This window comes from Leucopleurus acutus (genome assembly GCF_964270905.1).
Source record: "Leucopleurus acutus genome assembly, chromosome: 1".
Classification (NCBI taxonomy): domain Eukaryota; kingdom Metazoa; phylum Chordata; class Mammalia; order Artiodactyla; family Delphinidae; genus Leucopleurus; species Leucopleurus acutus.
In genome coordinates, this window is record NC_139142.1 from 148,317,506 (window position 1) to 148,344,234 (window position 26,729).

Sequence of the window (26,729 nt, forward strand, 5' to 3'; positions counted from 1 at the left end):
CTAGAAATTTATACATTTCTGTCAGTTTGTCCATTTTATTGGTGTAAAATTGTTTTCAGTAAACCCTTATGAACCTTTATATTTCTGTGGTGTTGGTTGTAACTTGTCTTTCATTTCTGATTTTGTTTATCTGGTCCCTCTCTCTTTTTAACTTGATGCATCTATTTAAATGTTCATCAATTTTGTTTATCTTCTTGAAGAAATAGCTTTTAACTTCATTGAACTTTTCTATAGTTTTTTTAATGTTTTATATTTTTATTGGAGTATAGTTGCTTTACATAACTTTGTCAGTTTCTGCTGTACAGCAAGGTGAATCAGCCATATGTATGCATATATTCCCTCTTTTTTGGATTTCCTTCCCATTTAGGTCACCACAGTGTACCAAGTAGACTTCCCTGTGCTATACAGGAAGTTCTCACTATTTATCTATTTTTTACATAGTAGTGTATATATGTCAATCCCAATCTCCCAACTCATTCCCCTCCCCCATTTGCCCCCTTAATATGCATACATTTGTTCTCTACATCAGTGTCTCTATTTCTGCTTTGCAAATAAAATCATCTTTACCATATTTCTAGATTCTACAAAGATGTGTTAATATATGTTTGTTTTTCTGACTTCTCTCTGTATGATAGTCACTATGTCCATCCATGTCTCTGCAAATGACACAGTTTTGTTCTATTTTATGGCTGAGTAATATTCCATTGTATATATGTAACATCTTCATTATCCATTTCTCTGTTGATGGACATTTTGGTTGTTTCCATATCCTGGCTATTGTAAATAGTGCTGCAATGAACATTGGCATGCATTATCTTTTTGAATTATGGCTTCCTCTGGGTATATGCTCAGCTGTGGGATTGCTGGGTCATATGGTAGTTCTATTTTTAGTTTTCTAAGGAAGCTCCATACTGTTATTCACAGTGAATGTATCAATTTAAATTTCTACCCACAGTGTAGGATGATTCCCTTTTTCCACACCCTCTCCAGCATTTAATGTTTGTAGATTTTTTGATGATGGCCATTCTGACCAGTGTGAGGTGATACCTCATTGCAGTTTTGATTTGCATTTCTCTAATAATTAGGGATGTTGAGCATATTTTCATGTGTTTTTTTGGCCATCTGTATGTCTTCTTTAGAGAAATGTCTATTTAGATCTTCTGCCCATTTTTTGATTGTGTTCTTTGTTTTGTTTTGTTTTTGATACTGAGCTTCATGAGGTGTTTCTGTATTTTGGATATTAATCCCTTATCAGTTGCTTTGTTTGCAAATATTTTCTCCCATTCTGAGGGTTAACTGTTTGTCTTATTTATGGTTTCCTTTGCTGTGCAAAAGCTTTTCAGTTTAATTAGTCTCATTTGTTTATTATTGTTTTTATTTTGATTACACTAGGAGGTGGGTCAAAAAAAGATCTTGCTGATTTATGTCAAAGAGTGTTCTGCCTATGTTTTCCTCTAAGAGTTTTACAGTGTCTGCCCTTACATTTAGGTTTTTAATCCGTTTTGAGTTTATTGTTGTATATGGTATTAGGGAGTGTTCTAATTTCATTATTTTCCTTTTAGCTGTCCAGTTTTCCCAGCACCACATATTGAAGTGACTGTCTTTTCTCCATTGTATATTCTTGCCACCTTTGTCATAGATTAGGTGACCATAGGTGAGTGGATTTATCTCTGGGATTTCTATCCTGTTCCATTGACCTATATTTCTGATTTTCTGCCAGTACCATGCTGTCTTGATTACTGTAACTTTATAGTATAATATACTTCCTCTAATTCTGTGAAAAATGCCATTGATAATTTGATAGTGATTACATTGAAACTGTAGATTGCTTTGGGTAGTATAATCATTTTAACAATAATGATTATTCCAATCCAAGAGCATGGTATAGCCCTCCATCTCTTTGTGTCTTCTTTAATTTCTTTCACCAGTATCTTATCGTTTTCAGCATATAAGTCTTTTGCCTTGTTAGGTAGGTTTCTTCCTAGGTATTTCAGTTTTTTTGATGTGATCGTAAATGGGATTGATTCCTTAATTTCCCTTTCCAATCTTTTGCTGTTAGCGTATAGGAATGCAAGTGATTTCTGTGTATTAATTTAGTATCTGGCAACTGTACTAAATTCATTGATTAGCTCTAGTAGCTTTCTGGTGACATCTTTAGTATTTCTATGTATAGTATCATGTCATCTGCAAACAGTGACAGTTTTACTTCTTCTTTTCCAATTTGTATTCCTTTTATTTACTTTTCTTCTGTCATTGCCATGGCTAGGGCTTCCAAACTATGTTGAATAATAGTCGTGAGAGTGGACACTATTGTCTTTTTCCTGATCTTAGAGGAAAGGATTTCAGGATTTCAGCAGAGAATGATATTTGCTGTGGGTTTGTCATATATGGCCTTTATTATGTTGAAGTAGTTTCCCTCTATGTGAACATTCTAGAAAGTTTTTATCAAAAATGGGTGTTGAATATTGTGAAAAGCTTTTTCTGCATCTATTGAGATGATCATATGTTGCTTATTCTTTAATTTATTATATGGAGTATCACATTGATTGATTTGCTTATATTGAAGAATCCTTGCATCCCTGGGATAAATCTCAATTGAACATGGTGTATGATCCTTCTAATGTGTTGTTGGATTCTGTTTGCTAGTATTTTATTGAGGAATATGGCTTCTATATTCATTGGTGATATTGGGGTGGTATTTTCTATTTTTGTGATATCTTTGTCTGGTTTTGGTATCAGGGTGATGGTGGCCTCATAGAAAGAGCTTGGGCATGCTCCCCTCTCTGAAAATTTTTGGAAGATTTTTAGAAGGGTACGAGTTATCTCTTCTCTAAATATTTGATAGAATTCCCCTGTGAAGCCATCTGCTCCTGGATATTTGTTTGTTGGAATACTATTTTTGTTTAACATCTTTATTGGAGTATAATTGCTTTACAATGGTGTGTTAGTTTCTGCTTTATAACAAAGTGAATCAGTTATACATATACATATGTTCCCATATCTCTTCCCTCTTGCATCTCCCTCCCTCCCACCCTCCCTATCCCACCCCTCTATGTGGTCACAAACCAACTAGCTGATCTCCCTCTGCTATGTGGCTGCTTCACACTAGCTATCTATTTTACGTTTGGTAGTGTATGCCACTACCAAGTGTAGAGTCCATGCCACTCTCACTTTGTCACAACTTACTCTTCCCCCTCCCCATATCCTCAAGCCCGTGCTCTAGTAGGTCTGTGTCTTTATTCCCATCTTACCCCTAGGTTCTTCATGACCGTTTTTTTTTTCTTAGATTCCATATATATGTGTTAGCATATGGTATTTATTTTTCTCTTTCTGACTTACTTCACTCTGTATGACAGACTCTAGGTCCATCCAACACACTACAAATAACTCAAATTTGTTTCCTTTTATGGCTGAGTAATATTCCTTTGTATATATATGCCACATCTTCTTTATCCATTCATCTGTTGATGGACACTTAGGTTGCTTCCATGCTGTGGCTATTGTAAATAGAGCTGCAATGAACATTTTGGTACATGACTCTTTCTGAATTATGGTTTTCTCAGGGTATATGCCCAGTAGTGGGATTGCTGGGACGTATGGTAGCTCTATCTGTAGTTTTTTATGGAACTTCCATACTGTTCTTCATAATGGTCGTATCCATTTACATTCCCACTAACAGTGCAAGAGGGTTCCCATTTCTCCACACCCTCTCCAGTATTTATTGTTTCTAGATTTTTTGATGATGGCCATTCTGACTGGTGTGAGATGATATCTCATTGTAGTTTTCATTTGCGTTTCTCTAATGATTAATGATGTTGAGCATTCTTTCATGTGTTTGTTGCCAATCTGTATATCTTCTTTGGAGAAATGTTTATTTATGTCTGCTGCCCATTTTTGGATTGGGTTGTTTGTTACTTTGTTATTAAGCTGCATGAGCTGCTTGTAAATTTTGGAGATTGATCCTTTGTCAGTTGCTTCATTTGGAAATATTTTCTCTCATTCTGAGGGTTGTCTTTTGGTCCTGTTTATGGTTTCCTTTGCTGTGCAAAAGCTTTTAAGTTTCATTAGGTCCCATTTGTTTATTTTTGTTTTTATTTCTATTTCTCTAGGAGGTGGGTCAAAAAGGATCTTGCTGTGATTTATGTCATAGAGTGTTTTGCCTATGTTTCCCTCTAAGACTTTGATAGTGTCTCACCTTACCTTTAGGTCTTTAATCCATTTTGAGTTAATTTTTGTGTATGGTGTTACAGAGTGTTCTAATTTCATACTTTTATATGTACCTGTGCAATATTCCCAGCACCACTTATTGAAGAGGTTCTCTTTTCTCCACTCTATATTCTTGCCTCATTTATCAAAGATAAGGTGACCATATGTGTGTGTGTTTATTTCTGGGCTTTCTATCCTGTTCCATTGATCTTTCTGTTTTTGTGCCAGTACCATAATGTCTTGATTACTGAAGCTTTGTAGTATAGTATGAAGTCAGGTAACCTGATTCCTCCAGCTCCATTTTTCGTTCTCAAGATTACTTCGGCTATTAGGGGTCCTTTTTGTTTCCATAAATATTGTGAAATTCTTTGTTCTAGTTCTGTGAAAAATGCCAGTGGTAGTTTGATAGGGATTGATTGAATCTGTAGATTGCTTTGGGTAGTATAGTCATTTTCACAATGTTGATTCTTCCAATCCAAGAACATGTTATATCTCTGCACCTCCTTGTTTCATTTTAATTTCTTTCACCAGTGTCTTATAATTTAATGTATACAGGTCTTTTGTTTCCTTAGGTAGGTTTATTTCTAGATATTTTATTGTTTATGTTGCAATGGTAATTGGGAGTGTTTTCTTTATTTCACTTTGACATTTTTCATCATTAGTGTATAAGAATGCCAGAGATTTCTGTGCATCAATTTTGTATCCTGCTACTTTACCAAATTCATTGATTAGCTCTAGTAGTTTTCTGGTATCATATTTAGGATTCTCTATGTATAGTATAATGTCATCTGCAAAGAGTGACAGTTTTACTTCTTCCTTTCTGATTTGGATTCCTTTTACTTCTTTTTCTTCTCTGATTGCTGTGCTGAAACTTCCAAAACTATGTTGAATAATAGTGGTGAGAGTGGGCAACCTTGTCTTGTTCCTGATCTCAGTGGAAATATTTTCAGTTTTTCACCATTGAGGGCGATGTTGACTGTGGGTTTGTCATATATGGCCTTTATTATGTTGAGTAAAGTTCCCTCTATGCCTACTTTCTGCAGGGTTTTAATTATAAATGGGTGTTGAATTGTGTTGAAAGCTTTCTCTGCATCTATTGAGATGATCATATGGTTTTTCTCCTTCAGTTTTTAATATGGTGTATCACGTTGATTGATTTGCATATATTGAAGAATCATTGCATTTCTGGAATACACCCCACTTGATCTTGGTGTGTGAACCTTTTAATGTGTGGTTGGATTCTGCTTGCTAGTATTTTGTTGAGGATTTTTGCATCTATGTTCATCAGTGATGTTGACCTGTAGTTTTCTTTCTTTGTGACATCTTTGTCTGGTTTTGGTATCAGGGTGATGACGGCCTCATAGAATGAGTTTGGGAGTATTCCTCCTTCTGTATTTTTGGAAGAGTTTGAGAAGGGTAGCTGTTAGCTCTTCTCTAAATGTTTGATAGAATTTGCCTGTGAAGCCATCTGGTCCTGAGCTTTTGTTTGTTGGAAGATTTTTAATTACAGTTTCAATTTCAGTGCTTGTGATTCGTCTGTTCTTATTTTCTATTTCTTCCTGGTTCAGTCTCAGCAAGTTGTGCATTTCTAAGAATTTGTCCATTTCTTCCAGTTTGTCCATTTTATTGCCATAGACTTGCTTGTAGTAATCTCTCATAATCTTTTGTATTTCTGCAGGGTCAGTTGTTACTTCTCCTTTTTCATTTGTAATTCTATTGATTTCAGTCTTCTCCCTTTTTTTCTTCATGAGTCTGGCTAATGGTTTATCAATTTTGTTTATCTTCTCAAAGAACGAGCGTTTATTTTTATTGATCTTTGTTAACATTTCCTCATTTCTTTTTCATTTATTTCTGGTCTGATATTTATGATTTCTTTCCTTCTGCTAACTTTGGGGTTTTTATGTTCTTCTTTCTCTAATTACTTTAGGTACAAGGTTAGGTTGTTTATTTGAGATGTTCCCTGCTTCTTAAGGTAGGCTTTAGTGCTATAAACTTCCCTCTTAGAACTGCTTTTGCTGCATCCCATAGGTTTTTGGTCATCATGTCTCCATTGTCATTTGATTCTAGGTATTTTTTCATTTCCTCTTTGAGCTCTTCAGAGATCACTTCGTTATTAAGTAGTGTATTGTTTAACATCCATGTCTTTATATTTTTTACATATCTTTTCCTGTATTTGATATCTAGGCTCTTACCGTTGTGGTCGGAGAAGATACTTGATATGATTTCAATTTTCTTAAATTTACCAAGGCTAATTTTGTGACCCAAGATATGATCAATCCTGGAGAATGTTCCATGAGCACTTGAGAAAAATGTGTATTCTGTTGTTTTCGGATGGAATGTCCTGTAAATATCAATGAAGTCCATATTGTTTAATGTATCTCTTAAAGGTTGTGTTTCCTTATTTGTTTTCATTTTGGATGATCTGTCCACTGGTGAAAGTGGAGGGTTAAAGTCCCCTACTATGATTGTGGTACTGTCAATTTCCTCTTTTATGGCTGCTAGTATTTGCCTTATGTATTGAGGTGTTCCTATATTGGGTGCATAAATATTTACAATTCTTATATCTTCTTCTTGGATCGATCCCTTGATAATTATGTAGTGTCCTTCTTTGTCTCTTGTAATAGTCTTTATTTTAAAGTCTATTTTGTCTGATATGAGAATTGCTACTCCAGCTTTCTTTTGACTTCCATTTGCATGGAATGTCTTTTTCCATCCCCTCACTTTCAGTCTGTATGTGTTCCTAGGTCTGAAGTAGGTCTTTGTAGACAGCATATAAACGGGTCTTGTTTTTGTATCCATTCAGCCAGTCTGTGTCTTTTGGTGGGAGCATTTAATCCATTTACATTTTAGGTAATTATCGATATGTATATTCCTATTCCCATTTTCTTAATTGTTTTGGGTTTGTTATTGTAGTTCTTTTCCTTCTCTTGTGTTTCTTCCTTAGAGAATTTCCTTTAGCATTTGTTGTAATGCTAGTTTGGTGGTGCTGAACTCTCTCAGCTTTTGCTTGTCTGTAAAGGTTTTAGTTCCTCCATCATATCTGAATGAGGTCCTTGCTGGGTAGAGTAATCTTGATTGTAGGTTTTTCTCCTTCATCACTTTAAATATGTCCTGCCACTCCCTTCTGGCTTGCAGAGTTTCTGCTGAAAGATCAGATGTTAACCTTATGGGGATTCCCTTGTGTGTTATTTTTCCCTTGCTTCTTTTAATATTTGTTGTTTGTATTTAATTTTTGGTAGTTTGATTAATATGTTTCCTGACATGTTTCTCCTTAGATTTATCCTGTATGGGACTCTCTGTGCTTCCTGGACATGATTAACTATTTCCTTTCCCATATTAGTGAAGTTTTCAACTGTAATCTCTTCAAATATTTTCTCAGTCCCTTTATTTTTCTCTTCTTCTTCTGGGACCCCTATAATTCAAATGTTGGTGCATTTCATGTTGTCCCAGAGGTCTCTGAGAATGTCCTCAATTCTTTTTATTCTTTTTTCTTTATTCTGTTCTGCATTTGTTATTTCCACTGTTTTATCTTCCAGGTCACTTATCCCTTCTTCTGCCTCAGTTATTCTGCTATTGATCCCTTCTAGTGTATTTTAAATTTCATTTATTTTGTTGTTCATCATTGCTTTTTTCCTCTTTAGTTCTACTAGGTCCTTGTTAAATGTTTCTTGCATTTTCTCTATTTTATTTCCAAGATTTTGGATGATCCTTACTTTTTTTTTTTTTTTTTTTTGGTGGTACACGGTCTTCTCACTGCTGTAGTCTCTCCCATTGTGGAACACAGGCTCTGGAATCAGACTCAGCGGCCATGGCTCACAGGCCTAGCCACTGCATGGCACTTGGGATCTTCCTGGACCAAGGCATGAACCTGTGTCCCCTGCATCGGTAGGCGGACTCTCAACCACTGCACCACCAGGGAAGCCTGATCTTTACTCTCTTTATTCTGAATTGCTTTTCAGGTAGACTGCTTATTTCCTCTTCATTTGTTAGGTCTGGTGGGTTTTTACCTTGCTACTTCATCTGCTGTGTGTTTTTCTGTCTTTTCATTTTGCTTTTCTTACTGTGTTTGGGGTCTGCTTTTCGCAGGCTGCAGTTTCATAGTTCCCATTGTTTTTGGTGTCTGTCTCCAGTGGCTAAGGTTGTTTCAGTGGGTTGTGTAGGCTTCCTGGTGGAGGGGACTATTGCCTGTGTTCTGGTGGATAAGGCTGGATCTTGTCTTTCTGGTGGGCAGGTCCACATCTGATGGTGTGTTTTGGGGTGTCTGTGGCCTTATTATGACTTTAGGCTGCCTCTCTGCTAATGGGTGGTGTTGTGTTCCTGTCTTGCTAGCTGTTTAGGCATAGGGTGTGCAGCACTGTAGCTTGCTGGTTGTTGAGTAAAGCTGGGTTTTGGTGTTGAGATGGAGATCTCTGGGAGATTTTCTCCTTTTGATATTGCATGGAGTTGGGAGGTCTCTTGTGGGCCAGTGTCCTGAAGTTATGTGTCCCACCTTAGTGGCACAGCCCTGATGCCTGGCTGGAGTACCAAGTGCCTGTCCTCCACACAGCTCACAATAAAAGGGAGAAGTAATAGAAAGAAAGAAAGAAAGAAAGAAAGAAAGAAAGAAAGAAAGAAAGAAAGAAAGAAAGAAAGAAAGAAAGAGACACACAGAGAGAGAGAGAGACAGAAAGAAAGAAAGAAAGAAAGAAAGAAAGAAAGAAAGAAAGAAAGAAAGAAAGAAAGAAAAAAGAAAGAAAGAAAGAAAGAAAGGAAGGAAGGAAAATAAAGATAAAATAAAGTTATTAAAATTTAAAAAACATAATTATTAAGGGAAATAATTTTAAAAAGTAAAACAAAAAACATAAAATACCAGACGGTGAGAACCCTAGGACAAATGGTGAAAGCAAAGTTATACGGCCAAAATCTCACACAGAAGCATACACATACACACTCACAAAAAGAGGAAAAGGGGAATAAATAATATATCTTGCTTCCAAATTCCACCTACTCAATTTGGGAAGTTTCATTGTCTATTCAGGTATCCTACAGGTGCAGGGTACATCAAGTTGATTGTCGAGCTTTAATCTGCTGCTTCTGAGGCTTCTGGGAGAAATTTCCCTTTCTCTTCTTTATTTGCACAGCTTTCGGGTTTCAGCTTTGGAATTGGCCCTGCCTCTGCGTGTAAGTCACCTGAGGGCGTCTGTTCTTCGATTAGACAGGACGGGGTTAAAGGGGTAGCTGATTCGTGGACTCTGTCTCACTCAGGCCGGGGGGAGGGAGGGTTACGGATGTGGGTGAGCCTTCAGTGGCAGAGGCCGGCATGACGTTGCACCAGCCTGATTTCTTCCTATTTTTGGATGGGGTTGTTTGTTTTCTTGATATTGATTTGCATGAGCTGCCTGCATATTTTGGAAATTACTCCTTTGTCAGTTGCTTCATTTGCAAATATTTTCTCCCATTCTGAGTGTTGTCTTTTCGTATTGTTTATGGTTTCCTTTGCTGTGCAAAAGTTTTTCACTTTCACTAGGTCCCATTTGTTTATTTTTGTTTTTATTTTTATTTCCATTTCTCTATGAGGTGGGTCAAAAAGGATTTGCTGTGGTTTATGTCATAGAGTGTTCTGCCTATGTTTTCCTTTAAGAGTTTTATAGAGTCTAACCTTATATTTAGCTCTTTAATCCATTTTAAGTTTATTTTTGTTTATGGTGTTAGGAGGTGTTCTGATTTCATTCTTTACATATAGCTGTACGGTTTTCCCAGCACCACTTATTCAAGAGGCTGTCTTTTTTCCATTGTATATTATTGCCTCCTTTATCAAAGATAAGGTGACCATAGTGCATGGGTTTATCTCTGGGCTTTCTATCCTGTTCTATTGATCTATATTTCTGTTTTTGTGCCAGTACCATACTGTCTTGATTACTGTAGCTTCATAGTATAGTCTGAAATCTAGGCACCTGATTCCTCCAGCTCCATTTTTCTTTCTGTTGATTGCTTTGCCTGGGCTTTCCTGGTGACACAGTGGTGAAGAATCCACCTGCCAATGCAGGGACACAGGTTAGAGCCTTGGTCTGGGAAGATCTCACATGAAGCAGAGCAACTAAGCTTGTGCACCACAACTACTGAGCCCACATGCCACAACTAAGGAAGCCCGTGAGCCTTGACCATGTGCTCTACAATAAGAGAAGCCACTGTAATGGGAAGCTTGTGGACTGCAACAAAGAGTATTCCCCTCTCACTGCAACCAGAGAAAAGCCTGCTTGAAGCAACAAAAACCCAACACAGCAAAAAATAAAATAAATAATTTTTTAAAAAGTGCTTTGTCTATTTGGGACATTTGTGTTTCCATTTAAATTGTGAAATTTTTTGTTCTAGTTCTGTGAAAAATGCCATTGGTAGTTTGACAGGGATTGCTTTGAATCTGTAGATTGCTATGGGTAGTACAGTCATTTTCACAATGTTTATTCTTCCCATTCAACAACATGGTATATCTCTCCATCTGTTTGTATCATCTTTAAATTCTTTCATCAGTGTCTTACAGTTTTCTGCATACAGGTCTTTTGTCTCCTTATGTAGTTTTTTTTTTTTCAGTTTTTTTTTAACATCTTTATTGGGGTATAATTGCTTTACAATGGTGTGTTAGTTTCTGCTTTATAACAAAGTGAATCAGTTATACATATACATATGTTCCCATATCTCTTCCCTCTTGCATCTCCCTCCCTCCCACACTCCCTATCCCACCCCTCCAGGCTGTCACAAAGCACCGAGCCAATATCCCTGTGCCATGCGGCTGCTTCCCACTAGCTATCTACCTTACTACGTTTGTTAGTGTGTATATATCCATGACTCTCTCTCGCCCCGTCAATGCTCACCCTTCCCCCTTCCCCCTCCCCGTAACCTCAAGTCCGTTATGTAGTTTTATTCCTAGGTATTTTATTCTTTTTGCTGCAATGGTAAAAGGGAGTGTTTCCTTAATTTCCATTTCACGTTTTTCATCATTAGTGTATAGGAATGCAAGAGATTTCTTTGCATTATTTTGTATCCTGCTACGTTACCAAATTCAATGATTAGCTCTAGTAGTTTTCTGGTAGCATCTTTAGGATTCTCTAAGTATAGCATCTTGTCATCTGCAAACAGTGACAGTTTTACTTCTTCTTTTCTGATTTGGATTCATTTTCTTTCTTTTTTTTCTCTGATTGATTTGGCTAAAACTTACAAAATAATGTTGAATAACAGTGGAGAGAGTAGGAAACCTTGTCTTGTTGCTGATCTTAGTGGAAATGGTTTCAGATTTTCCCATTGAGAAAGATATTGGCCTTGGGTTTGTCATATATAGCCTTTATTATGTTGAGGTAGGTTCCCTTTATGCCTACTTTCTGGAGGGTTTTTATCATTAAATGTGTGTTTTATTTTGTCGACAGCTTTTTCTGCATCTATTGAGATGATCATATGGTTTTTATCCTTCAGTTTGTTAATATGGTGTATCACATTGATTGATTTGCATATATTGAAGAATCCTTGCATTCCTTGGATAAACTCCACTTGATCATGGTGTATGATCTTTCTGGTGTGCTGTTGGGTTCTGTTTGCTGGTATTTTTTTGAGGATTTTTGCCTCTGTGTTCATCAGTGATATTGGCCTGTAGTTTCCTTTTTTTGTGACATGTTTGGTTTTGGTATCAGCATGATGATGGTCTTGTAGAATGAGTTTGGGAGTGTTCCTCCCTCTGCTATATTTTGGAAGAGTTTGAGAATAGATGTTATCTCTTCTCTAAATGTTTGACAGAATTCACCTGTGAAGCCATATGGCCCTGGGCTTCTGTCTTTTAGAAGATTTTTAATCACAGTTTCAATTTTGATGCTTGTGATTCGTCTGTTTATATTTTCTATTTCTTCCTCTTTCAGTCTAGGAAGGTTGTGCTTTTCTAAGAATTTGTTGATTTCTTCCAGGTTGTCCATTTTATTGGTATATAGTTGCTTGTAGTAAACTCTCATGATCCTTTGTATTTCTGCAGTGTCACTTGTTACTTCTCTTTTTTCATTTCTAATTCTGTTTATTTGAGTCTTCTCCCTTTTTGTTCTTTATGAGTCTAGCTAATGGTTTATCAATTTTGTTTATCTTCTCAAACAACCAGCTTTTAGTTTTATTGATCTTTGCTATTGTTTCCTTCATTTCTTTTTGATTTATTTCTGCCCTGATCTTTATGATTTCTTTTATTCTGCTAACTTTGCTGTGTTTTTGTTCTTCTTTCTATAATTGCTTTAGGTGTGAAGTTAGGGTGTTTATTTGAGATGTTTCTTGTTTCTTGAGGTAGGATTGTGTTGTTATAAACCTCTGTCTTAGAATCCCTTTTCTGTATCCCATAGGTTTTGGGTCATCGTGTTTTCATTGTCATTTGTTTTTAGCTATTTTTGATTTCTGCAGTAATATCTTGGTTATTTAGTAGCATATTGTTTAGCCTACACGTATTTGTATTTTTTACAGTTTTTTTCCTTTAATTGACATCTAGTCTCATAGTCTTTTGGTTGGAAAAGATACTTGATTTGATTTCAATTTATGTAAATTTACCATTACTTCATTTGTGACCCATGATATGAGCTATCCTGGAGAATGTTCCGTGAGCACATGAGAAGAAAGTGTATTCTGTTGTTTGTGGATGGAATTTCCTATAAATATCAATTAAATCTCTCTTGTTTAATTTGTCATTTAAAGTTGTGTTTCCTAATTTATTTTCATTTTGTTCAATCTGTCCATTGATGAAAGTGGGGTGTTAATGTCACGAACAATTATTGTGTTTCTGACAATTTCCCCTTTTATAGTTGTTAGCATTTTCCTTATATATTGAGGTGCTCCTATGTTGGGTGCATAAATATTTACAATTTTCATATCTTCTTCTTGGACTGATCCATTGATCATTATGTAGTGTTCTTCTTTGTCTCTTGTAATAGTCTTTATTTGAATGTCTATTTTGTCTGATATGAAAATTGGTACTCCAGCTTTCTTTTGATTTCCATTTGCATAGAATATCTTTTTCCATCCTCTCACTTTCAATCTGTATGTGCCCGTAGGTCTGAAGTGGGTTTCCTGTAGACAGCATATACATGGGTCTTGTTTTTGTATTCATTCAGCCCATTTATATCATTTGGTTGGAGCATTTAATCCATTTACATTTAAGGTAATTATCAATATGTATGTTCCTATTACCATTTTCTTAATTGTTTGGGGTTTGTTATTGTAGGTATTTTCCTGCTCTTGTGTTTCCTGCTTAGAGAAGTTCCTTTAGTATTTGTTGTAATGCTAGTTTGGTGGTGCTGATGTCTCTCAGCTTTTGCTTGTCTGTAAAGGTTTTAATTTCTCCATCAAATCTGAAGGAGATCCTTGCTGGGTAGAGTATTCTTGGTTGTAGGTTTTGCCCTTTCATCACTTAAAATGTGTCCTACCATTCCCTTCTGGCTTTCAGAGTTTCTGCTGAAAGATCAGCTCTTAACCTTATGGGGATTCACTTGTATGTTATTCATTGCTTTTCCCTTGCTCCTTTCAATATTTTTTCTTTGTATTTAATTTTTGGTAGCTTTATTGTCTTGGCATGTTTCTCCTTGGATTTATCCTGTATGGGACTCTGCAATTCCTTACTTGATTGACCATTTCCTTTCCCATGTTAGGGAAGTTTTCAACTATAATCACTTCAACTATTTTTTCAGTTACTTTCTTTTTCTCTTCTTCTTTTGGGACCCCTATAATTCGAATGTTGGTGTGTTTAATGTTTTTCCAGAGGTCACTGAGACAGTCTTCAATTCTTTTCATTCTTTTTTCTTTATTCTGCTCTTTGGTAGTTATTTCCACTGTTTTATTTTTCAGATTACTTATCCGTTCTTCTGCCTCAGTTATTCTGCTAATGATTCCTTCTAGAGAATTTTTAATTTCATTTATTGTGTTGTTCATCATTGTTTGTTTACTGTTTAGTTCTTCTAGGTCTTTGTTAAATGTTTCTTGTATATTCTCCATTGTATTTCCAAGATTTGGGGCTATCTTTACTATCATTACTCTGAATTCTTTTTCAGGTAGACTCCCTATTTCTTCTTCATTTGCTTTATCTGTTTGGGTTTTATCTTGCTCCTTCATCTGTTGCATATTTCTCTGTCTTCTCATTTTGCTTAACTTACTGCCTTTGGGATCTCCTTTTCACAGGCTACAAGTTTGTAGTTCTCATTGTTTTTGGTGTCTGCCCCAGTAGGTAATGTTGGTTCAGTGGGTTGTGTAGGCTTCCTTGTGGAGGAGACTGGTATCTGTGTTCTGGTGGATCAGGATAGATCTTGTCTTTCTCCTAGACAGAACTGCATCTGGTGGTGTATTTTGGCATGTCTGTGAACTTATTATGATTTTAGGCAGACTTTCTCTTAATGGGTGGTGTTGTGTTCCTGTCTTGCTCTTTGTTTGACATGGTGTGTCCAGCACTGGAGCTTGCTGGTCGTTTAGTGGTGCTGGGTCTTAGCGTTGAGATGTATATCTCTGGGAGAGCTCTCACCAATTGATATTACATGGGACTAGGAAGTCTCTGTTGGTCCAATATCCTGAACTCATCTCTCCCACCTCAGAGGTTCAGTTCTGACATCCAGCTGGAGCACCATGACCCTGTCAGCCACACAGCTTCATCATGAAACTTAAATACCAGCTCTTTTCCATTCTCAAGCCAGCTGATTTCCCAACTAGAAGTTACTCCCCAATTTTTTTATCTTTTCAAAAAAACCAGCTCTTTGTTTCATTCATCTTTTTTCATACCAGTGTTTAAATTCTTTCCTGTATGATCTTTATTATTTCCTTCTTTCTGCTGACTTTGGGCTTTTTTTGTTGTTCTTTTCCTTATTCCTTTAAGTGGTAGATTTGGGTGGTTTTTTTTTTGAGATTTTTCTTATTTCTTGAAGAAGGCCTGTGTCATGATAAACTTCCCTCTGCTTTGCTGCATTCCATAGATTTTCGAGTGTTGTGTTTCCATTTTCATTTGTCTTGAGGTATATTCTTATATTCTTTTTGATTTCTTCATTGACCCATTTTTTTAGTAGTATTTTGTTATGTCTCTTAGTATTTGTTATTTTCCCATTTTTCTTTTTGTAATTGATTTCTAGTTTCATACCATGCAGTCAGAAAAAAAATGTTTAATACAATTCCTATCCTCTTAAATTTATCATCTAATTTTTTTTTATTATTCATTTGATAATGTTGTGTATTGCATTACTTCATTAGTGGATATTGAACCATACTTGCACCCCAGGATATATCCAACTTGATCCTCGTGTATTATTATTTTATTGTAGTGTTGATTTCAGTTTGTTAATATTTTGTTGAGGAGTTTTTCATGTTTCTTCATCAGTGATATTGCCCCACAATTTATTTTCTGTTATATCCTTGTCTGGTTTTGTTATTAGGGTGATACTGGTCTCATAGAATCATTTTGGAAGCATTCTTTCCTTTGCAATTTTTGAAATAATTTGGGATTGATAGGTTTTGATTTTCTCTTAATATTTGGTAGAATCCACCAGTGAAGCTATCTGGTCGTTGACTTTTGTTTCTTGAGAATATTTTAGTTACTGATTCTGTTTTATTACTTGTAATTTGTCTGTTCATATTTTCTATTTAATTTTGGTTCTGTCTTGGGAGATTTTGCACTTCTAAGAAATTTGTTCAGTCCTTCTAATTTGTTCATTTTACTGTGTATAATTGTTTGTAGTAGGCCCTTATGATCCTGTGTACTTCTGTGATGTTGCTTGTAACTTCTCTTTCTTTTCTTATGTTATTGATTTGGGCACTCCCTCTTCATGTCTTGAGGAGTCTGCCTAAAGTTTTTTCAATTCTATTTATCTTTTGAAAGAACCAGCTCTTAGTTCATTGATATTTTCTATTTTTTTTGTCTCTGTTTCATTTATTTCTGCTTTGATCTTTATTATTTCTTTCCTTCCACTAACTTAGGGTTTTGTTTTCTAGTTTCTTTAGGTGTGGATTTTGGTTGTTTATTTGAGATTTACCTTGTTTCCTGTGGCAGGATTATATCATTATAAGCTTTCCTTTTAGAACTACTTTTGCGGCCTCCCATAAATTTTGGATTGCTGTGTTTTGTTTTCATTTTTCTCCAGATATTTTAAAATTTTCTCTTTTATTTCTTTTATGACACATTCATTATTAGCAGTAAGTATATTGTTTAGAGTCTATGTGTTTGTGTTTTTTATTCTTCTTTTTCTTGTAGTTAAAATCCAGTCTCATAGCATTGTGGTCAGAAAAAATCCTTGATATAATTTCAATTGTAAATTTACTGGGACTTGTTTTGGGGATTACTTTATGATCTATCCTTGAAAATGTTCCATGTGCACTTGAAAAGAATGTGAATTCTGTGCTTTTGGAAGGAATATTTTATATACACCAAAAGTATATCTGATGTAATGTGTCACTTAAGGCTAGTGTTTGCTTACTGATTTTCTGTCTGGATGATCTGGCATTTGATACAAGTGGCATATTAAAGTTCCTTACTCTTATTGTGTTACTGTCTATACATCTTTTTTGTTTTGTGTATTTCTTAACTAGTTACTATGGACATAGATGATTTTACTACTGTTGTCTTTTAGACTTCTGGCTATATTTATAAGTGAGTGAAATACTACTTTTATTGTATATTTCATTTTACCAATGAGATTTTTCCTTTTGTGCTTTCCATATTTGTAGTTTTTTTCTGCTTAAATAAATGCTTTTAATATTTATTGTAAATATGGTCTCATGATACTGAACTCTTTTAGTTTTTGCTTTTCAGTAAAACCCTTTATCTCTCCTTCAAATTTGAATTATAGCATTGTGAGGGAGTGTATTCTTGGTTTTTTATTTAATCACTTTAAATATATCACACCACTGTTTTCTGTCCTGCAATTTTTTCTACTGAGAAGTCAGCTTATAGTCTTATGCACCCTTGTATGTAACTAGTTACTTTTTCCTTGCTGCTTTTAATATTTCCCCTTTATCTTTAATTTTTGCCACTTTAACTACAATGTGTCTTGCTGTGAACTTCATTTGGTTGATATTGATTGGGACTTTCTGTGCTTTCTGGACCTGTTTCCATGTCTGTTTGCATTCCCAGGTTTGGGAAATTTTCAGTAATTGTGTCTTCATATATGTTCTCTGCCCATTTCTCTCTCTCTTCTCTTCCTGAGATCACTATAATGCAAATAATGCCATCCCAGAATCTCCTTAGATACCATCACTTGTCAATTTTTTTTTCTTCTCTGCCTGGGTGTTTTTCATTGCTTTGTCTTCCAGCTCACTAATTTACACTTCTATTTTATCCACTCTACTGTTGAACCCCTTCAGTATATTTTTCAGTTTAGTTATAACTTATTTTTGGTACTTTCTTATGTTTTCTGTATCTTTTTTTTTTTTTTTTTTTTGTGGTACGCGGGCCTCTCACTGTTGTGGTCTCTCTTGTCGCGGAGCACAGGCTCTGGACGCGCAGGCTCAGCAGCCATGGCTCACGGGCCCAGCCGCTCCGCGGCATGTGGGATCCTCCCGGACTGGGGCACAAACCCGTGTCCCCTGCATCGGCAGGCGGACTCTCAACCGCTGCGCCACCAGGGAAGGCCCTGTTTTCTATATCTTTAAGTTCTTGTTGTGTTCATTCATTCTTCTCCTGTGATGAGCAGCATTTGAATGATCATTATTTCTTATCTCTTTATCAGATAGGTTGCCTGTCCTTGTTTCATTAAGGTTTTTTTTCTGGGGATTTGTCTTGTTCTTTGCTTTGGAACATATTCCTTCATCTCCTCATTTTGCCTGTCTCTTTGTGTTTGCCTATATGTATTAGGCAAAACAGTTCCCTCCCTGGGTGGTCATGTGTAGGAGCTGTTCTGTGTGGCCCAGAGTGCAATCTCCTCTGGCTGAAACAGGAAAGGTGCAGGGCACAACCTTTAAAAGAATGACACAGCTTGCGGACATGACATAAACTGATTAGAACAAACTAGGTCCAAGATGGTGGGCAAGTCAACTTCCAGTAGACCTTGAGCCTTAGTGTATGCTCACTGTAGCACATCAGCATGCTAAATGACACACCCACAGGCACCATGACAGTTCTAAGGCCAACCATAAAAGGTCAAAATGTGGGCAGTGGCCCAATTCCTAGAAATCCCCACCTCTTCCCCAAAATAGCTGGAATACTCCTCCCACTCTTTAGCCTATGAAATTACCTACCCCTATAAAAACTGACAACCCCATATCCTGGTGACTCTCACCTTCTGAGATGGCCCACGCACTATGTAGTGTGTATCTCCCTGAATAAACCTTCTTTCACTTTACTATGGCATACTCTTGAGTTCTTTCCTGCACGAAGCCAAGAACCCACACTCAGTGGCCATCCCAGGGACTAGTCTGAGACCTGGGATGTGACCATACTCTCTGGCCCCACTTTCTTTCCTGCAACATCTTTCCTGGCACCCCACATCAGGCCTCAAAGGACATAATCTCAATCCACCTATTGGGCTATGACTCCCTTCTGAAGAGTGGCTGGGACTTGTCCTGAGCTGGTAGATATTCAAGTAGCCCCTTAGGTGACAGCTTACACCACCTGCAGGATCTGGCAGAGACAAGTTCTCTGACCATGAAGGAGCCCACTGAGGCCAAGGTTTTCCTCCCCTTGATCTTCTTCATTCTCCTATTGCTCTATCTCTTTGGACTCAAGAAGATCCACCTAGATGACCAGACATCCAAATTAAGGCCGTGTAGCAAGTAATTGACAACTTGATTGGGTGTGTTTCCCCTTTGGCTCCTCAAGCCCAAATCCCCCTCCCTACTCATTCTTAGTCCCAGTCTGGTTTTGGGACACCAGAACTGCCTTCAGGGCCCAAATTGAGGGACTCCATGAGTCCTCCTCTAGATTTGCGGCCCAGCCCTCCCCATGTGCTCTCTGGGCTTATGGCCTCATTGCACTCCCAAGTGGATATTGTGGGTGAGCACTTCCCTTGAGACAGTCACAGTCCCTTCGTCCACCAGGAAGCATCTCCATTATGCACGTTCCTAGTCTCACTCAGTATTCCTCCTTATTTCAACCCTCTCATCAATTGTGATATCAAGCTGGGCATTATGCTCCCTCTTAAGGGTCACATCTCATGCAGAGCCCAGACACCTCTAAGCAGAAGTGTGGGTGAGCACTTCCCTTGTGGGGGTTGTAGGCAGAATTTATCAGTCCCTGAGTGGAAGTAGTGGGTGAACATCTCTCTCAGCAGGCTTTCAAATCTCTCTTAGGAAACATCATGGTTGTACACCTGCCAAAACACCTCTCTATTCTGGGAAGAGTCATGGCTCTAAACTTTCCCTCCTGTCCTGGATTTCACTTATATCCTCCTCTCCTGACTTCTTGGACTGTCTATTGAGCCTTGAGCCTCCTTGCCAGCTTTGCCAGCAGGTTGGATGTTGTCTCTTTTATTTCTGTGGAGAAGTAGTCCTCCTCAACATAACAAGGACCATATCCTTAGGGAAGCTTTTCCTTGTATTGTTATCACTGTCTTGTAGCACTCCAGCCATACCCTGCAGCTCTATTTGTTTCTCTTTCTTTTGTTTCAATAATAAAGTTAATCTGTTTAGTTGGCTCAGTGCCTAGGCCTCCTCCCTCCTTCTCTGAAAGGTTTAGGCTCTGGGACTCTGGTCACTGTTTCTCCCACTGGCTCCTGTTCCTTTCCTTGACTAATCCAAAGGGCCTCCTTAGGCTAACTGGCCAGGAAGACTTCAGGTGCTCACAGGGACCCTACTATTGAAAATGGAGAATGCCAGGACAAATAACTACCATCTGGCCAGTATCCAACAGACCCCCATCTTGTCAAGACATCCCAATAAAAATATGGGGGCAACTACAAACATCTCGCTAGGATATATTAGATAATTGGGGAAAATTTAGACAGGATGGTTTAAAAAAAGAAATTAATTTTCTTTTGCAATACTGCATGGCCCCAGTACAAACTAGTGGACCAAGAGATCTAGCTAGAAAATGGATCGTTGAATTACAGTACCATCTTGCATTTAGGCCTATTTTGTAAAAGGAAAAGTAAATTAGGGGAAGTCATACATTCAAATGTTCATGGTCCTTTTCCAAAATCCAGGTCTAAAGAACTCCCACAAGGTGTGCTTTGTTCACTTCCCTTCAAAGTGCTTTCTTCCCCCACAAGAGCCAGGTGTTTTAGATGATCCCCTTATGAGTCCACCTCCTTGAGGTCCACAGCCAGGAACACCTACCTCCCTCAGTTCTGAGGGGGAAACAGTCCTCCAGACCATCTAACCTAATGCCCCATCTGGGCATCCAGAGACCCCATTACCATACCCTTCCAAGTCTTCCCCCTCTCCTCCATCACCAGAAGAGAGTCCCACCAGTACTACTTGTCCCTTAAGGGAAGTGTTGGCTGGTGAAGGAGGAACAATCAGAGTCCACGTCCCTTTTTCTATGGCAGATTTGGCTATTTGCAAAGAGAAATTTGGACGTTTCTCTGAGGACACCAGTCAGTTTGTGGAGGAATTTACCAAAATGACAATGTCTTATGAACATACTTGGGGTGACCTACATGTCCTCCTTTCTACCTGCTGAAGCTTTGAAGAAGAAAGCTGGATACTTGGTGCAGCCCAGGCACATACAGACAAATTGAAACCTGAAATCAAGGACATATAATCTACCTTACCGGGTTGGGGGGGGGTGGAATGCAATCCCTGACCAAGACCCCCACTGTGACTACCAACAGGGAAGTAGAAGGATTGAATGCAAGAACCACATGATAACTTGTCTCAGAGAGGGGATGAATAGGTGTGTTTTTAGGTCTGTCAATTATGACAAAGTCAGAGAAGTAACACAGGAAAAAGATGAGAATCTGGCCTTTTTTAGGGCTGCTTGATGGAGGCCTTTAAAAGATATACCAATATAAATCCCAACACCCACAAAGGGCAAGTCCTAGTGAACATCAACTTTATCACTCATTTGGCCCCAGACATTAGGAGAAAATTACAAAGAGCAGCTATGTGACTCCAGACCCCCAAGAATCAGCTCATGGATTTGGCCTTCAGAATATTTAACAATAGAGATGGGGTGAAGGGGCAAACAGGATTTGGGGACAATAATGAAAAGCACAACTTACTGGTGGCAACCCTAATCACTGCACCACCTCAGAGTTACCTTCCTTTGTGAAAACTCGTGGTGAGGACAGGATCCAGGAAGCCTGGATAAGAGCCACTGTCTCACCAAGAAAACATCTGTTTTAAGTGTGGTCAAGAAGGCCACTGGAAAAACTAATGCCCCCGGTATGGGAAAAGTCCAGCAGCACCCTGCCTGACACGCAGAGAAGGCCACTGGAGGCAGGACTGCCTCCATTCCTGAAGCGGTTCCCAAACCAATGATGGCTGAGAGGACTGAAGACTGATGGGGCCCTGTATGCTTCCTAGCTCCCAAAGGACACCTGGTCATTTCTCTGGAAGAGCCTCAGGTAACCCTTGACATGACAGGTAGGAAAGTTATTTTCTTATTGGATATGGGGGCCACCTACTCTGTGCTGAATGATTTCCTTGACCCTTGTCCTGCCAATCCTGTATGATAATGGGGATTGATGGAAAACCCAAAACCAAGTGATTCAACCCTCTCCTCAACTGTTTGCTAGGAAATTTTACCCTTGCACATCAGTTTCTGCTCATGTCTATGTGCCTCCCCCATTGTTGGGAAGGGATTGCTCACTAAATTCCACACAATTGTCCAAGCTGGAGATCCCCATGGAGATGGTACCCACCAAGGAAAACAACTGCTCTTGGCTGGAGGAATCTACCTCAGTCCCAAGCAAGAGGTGATATCCATGCCACCACATCTAAGCTTTTAAACTATGGGCTGTTAAACTTGTTCACAGTGCTATAACTAAAGATCACTTTCTTCTGCATTCCCCTGCACCCAGATTGCCGCTATCTCTTTTCCTTTGAGTGGATAAATCCAGACACTGTAATGCCATGAATGCCTCCATTCTGTGTGCTTATAAAATTCAAGCTGAGGGTGCCTAAGGATAAGAATGGAATGGAAAAAAAAAGGCTAGAAATTGTCCTGTTACCTTTAAAAATAGAATCACATGAGGCTGTAGGCAAGCCTCCTCAGATCAAAGGTCTGACTGAGGGCCATATTTTTAAAATTCCTTAAAGCCAGGGAGAATCCCCAAAAGTGTTTGTAAATAGAGTTCCAAAATGGGAACCCACTCGTCAGACTAAGCTAAGATACCTGATAGAAATTTTGGGGCAGATCTTCTCCCCTAAGCTAAATGAGGAAAAATAAAACATTCCAACATAGGGTATATCAGTCCTTCCGTATCACTGAGGTAGCCACACAATTCTTTACAAAAAAGAAAAAAACTGTCCTTGTTTTATAAATCTAGTCTTTAAAGGACCAGAGGTGTGGCTCCAAAAATAATCTAAAGCGCCCCCAATCATTTTAGCACTCCCAAAGCTTTTCCTATTTATATTAAGAGGCTTGTAAGTATTAAACAAAGGGGAAATAAAGTGATCCTAGGAGGAACTTGCATCTGCCTTTGAGATTCAAATGTCCTACCTAGTTTTCTCCAGGAACCCTTATCTCTGCCATCTTTTTTAAAATGAAAATTTTCTCAAGAGGGAGGAGATATGCAGATATATTTATACATATAGCTGATTCACTTTGTTGTACAGCAGAAAGCAGCTATACTCTAATAAAGATGTAAAAATATGCAAATTTTGAAAAGGGTGGTAAATAATTCAGAACTTGGTAAGGCCAAATACAAATATTAAGCATCTTTTCCATAAATATTAGTAAAAAAGGTTTAGCCATCTAGACAAGTGGACTTGATTTGTTCTATCTGCCAGAAACCCAACTTTAATCCAACCTCTTTTGTAGACTGATGGGTTTTACATTGCTGTACATGACTCACAGCTGAAATTTTGGAATGGAAACTATGAGATCTCTGTGTTTGTTTGTGTGTTCATATGTATCTATATGTGTGCTGTAGATGTATGGTATTGCCAAAAAATTCATAAAAGAGCTCTATTTAATTGACTTAAAGGAAATTAAGCACTTATATAAATACTCAGAAATAGAAAATAATCTGGCTAGAATGAAATTCAGTTTCATGTCATCTGGAAAATATTCAGTACTGAACAGATATCTGGTATTGAATGTGGCTTAAGCTTGTTGGTTTGATTAATATAGACATGTCAAAAAATATATAGACATGTCTTTAAAGTCATCAGTGTTAAGTATAATACTTCTGTTGTACCTAGGTTTACTAGACATTATTATATCTATATACCCAATAGAATACTATTCAGCCATAAAAAGAATGAGATAATGCTATTTGCAGCAACATGGATGGACCTTGAAGGTATTATTCTAAGTGAAATGAGTCAGACAAAGACAACTGTCATATGATGCCACTTATATGTGGAATCTAAAAAATGATACAAATGAACTTATTTACAAAACAGACCTAGACTCACAAACGTAGAAAACAAACTTATGTTACCAAAGGGGATTGAGAGGGGGGGTGGAGGGAAAGAAATTATGAGTTTGGAATTAACATATACACACTACTATGTAAAAAATATGTAAACAAAAAGGACCTACTGTATGGTACAGGGAACTATATTCAGTGTCTTGTAATACCTATAATGGAAAATAATCTGAAAAGAATATGTATATTCATATATATATAAACATGAATCACTTTGTTGTATACTTGAATATACCACAACATTGTAAATTAGTTATAATTCAATTTAAAAAATCTGATAGCCAATTGAATGGACTAGGCATATTGCTATGTTTTTCTTATTTTATTAGTGTATAAAATACTGAGCATTAAAAAGAAACCATATGCCACAAATATACAACTTAAGCTCACCACATAGAACTAGGAAACCTAGGGCATTATTTTTTAATTTTTATTATTATTTTTTTTTGTGGTACATGGGCCTCTCACTGTTGTGGCCTCTCTCATTGTGGAAAGGATACTCACCATCACTAATCATTAAAGACATGAAAATCAAAACTACAATGAGGTATCACCTCACACTGGTCAGAATGGACATCATCAAAAACTCTACAAACAATTAATGCTGGAGAGGGTGTGGAGGAAAGGGAAGCCTCTTGCACTGTTGGGGGGAATGTAAATTGATAGAGCCACTATGGAGAACAGTATGCAGGTTCCTTAAAAACCTAAAGATAGAACCACCATATGACCCAGGAATCCCACTACTTGGCATATACCTTGAGAAAACCATAATTTAAAAAGAGACATGTGCAATATGCATTGCAGCACTATTCACAATAACCAGGACATGGAAGCAACCTAAGTATCCATCTACAGATGAATGGATAAAGAAGATGTGGCAGGCTTCCCTGGTGGCGCAGTGGTTGAGAGTCCGCCTGCCGATGCAGGGGATGCGGGTTTGTGCCCTGGTCCGGGAGGATCCCACATGCAGCGGAGTGGCTGGGCCCGTGAGCCATGGCTGCTTGAGCCTGCGCATCCAGAGCCTGTGCTCCACAATGGGAGAGGCCACAACAGTGAGAGGCCCATGTACCGCAAAAAAAAAAAAAAAGAAGATGTGGCACATATATACAATGGAATATTACTCAGCCATAAAAAGAAACGAAACTGAGTTATTTGTAGTGAGGTGGATGGACTTAGATTCTGTCATACAGAATGAAATAAGTCAAAAAGAGAAAAAAGATACCATATGCTAACACATATATATATATATATAATCTAATAAAAGAAAAAAAAGTTCTGATGAACCTAGTGACAGTACGGAATAAAGATGTAGATGTAGAGAATGGACTTGAGGACACTGGGAGGGGGAAGGGTAAGCTGGGATGAAGTGAGGGAGTAACATGGACATATATACACTATCAAATGTAAAATAGATAGCTAGTGGGAAGCAGCTGCATAGCACAGGGAGATCAGCTTGGTGGTTTGTGACCACCTTGAGGGGTGGGATAGGGAGGGTGGGAAGGGGACACAAGAGGGAGAGCATATGGGGACATATTTTTATATATAGCTGATTCACTTTGTTATATGGCAGAAACTAACATAACATTGTAAATTATTATACACCAATATAGATGTTAAAAAAAAGTAGATAATGAAAATACTAAAAAGGGCTATTGATAGAAATTCAGATTGCTAGAATAATCTAGAAAAAGTTCTAGGAAAAGGGGACTAGAAACTATAAAAAAGAATGAAGTAAATTTAGAAAACTCATTTGCTGAGATGAAAGCTGAGCTTAAGGCAATAAATAGCAGATTGAATAATGCAGAAGAGGTGATCTGGAAGACAGAATAATGGAAATCACCCAACCAGAACAGCAGACAGAAAGACAAATGAAAAAAAAAATAACGCAAGATAAGAGACCTATGGGATGTGTGTGTCAATTTATGCTCAATAAGTATCCCAGAAGGAGAAGAAAGAGAAAAGAGGATCTCAAATGTATTTGAAGATATTATGGTTGAAAAGTTCCCAAACTTAAAGAAGCAAACAGATATCCAGTTACAGAAAACAGGGAGTGTCACAAACAGGATGAGCCCAAACAGACCTACACCCAGACATAGTATAATTGAAATGACAAAATTTAAATGTAAAGACAGGGTAGTAAATTTAACAAGAGAAAAACAAAGAGTTACTGACAAGAGAACCCCCATAAACCTATCAGCTGATTTCTCTACAGAAACATTGCAGACCAGAAAGGAGTAGCAAGATATATTCAAAATCCTAAAAGGCAAAAACCTACAACTTAGGATACTCAGCCCAGCAAGATTATCATTTAGAATATGAGAGATCAAGAATTTCTCAGAGGGACTTCCCTGGTGGCACAGTGGTTGAGAGTCCACCTGCCGATGCAGGGGACATGGGTTCATGCCCCGGTCTGGGAGGATCCCACATGGCGTAGAGCAGCTGGGCCCGTGAGCCATGGCCACTGAGCCTGCACGTCCGGAGCCTGTGCTCCACAACGGGAGAGGCTGCAGCAGTGAGAGGCCCGTGTACCATTTAAAAAAAAAAAAAAGAATTTCTTAGAGAAGCAATAACTAAAAATTACAGCAATACTAAACCTGTCCTAAAGGAATATTGAAAGTCTTCTCTAAAGAGATAAAAAGCAAAAATATAAAGGAAAGTGAAAATCACCATTGGAAAATAAATCACTTAAGCCAGTACACAGATTTTTAAAAATAATGATATAAAAATTTTCTGTGAAAGTGAGGATAATCACTATGAACAGCAAAATATAAACATGAGATGTAAAAGAGGGCCTCAAAATCATAAAATGTGTGGAAGGATAGTAATAAAATGTTGATTTTTTTTTCAGAATGTGTTGAGCTTATATGACTACCAGTCTAAAGCAAGTAGATATAGGAAGGGGTTAACATACTTGAAACACAGGGTAAGCACTAATCAAAAACATACAGCAGCTTCACAAAAGCCAAAAAGAAGAGAACACAAACATAATACAAAACAAAATCATCAAACTACAAAGGGAAAAACAAAAAG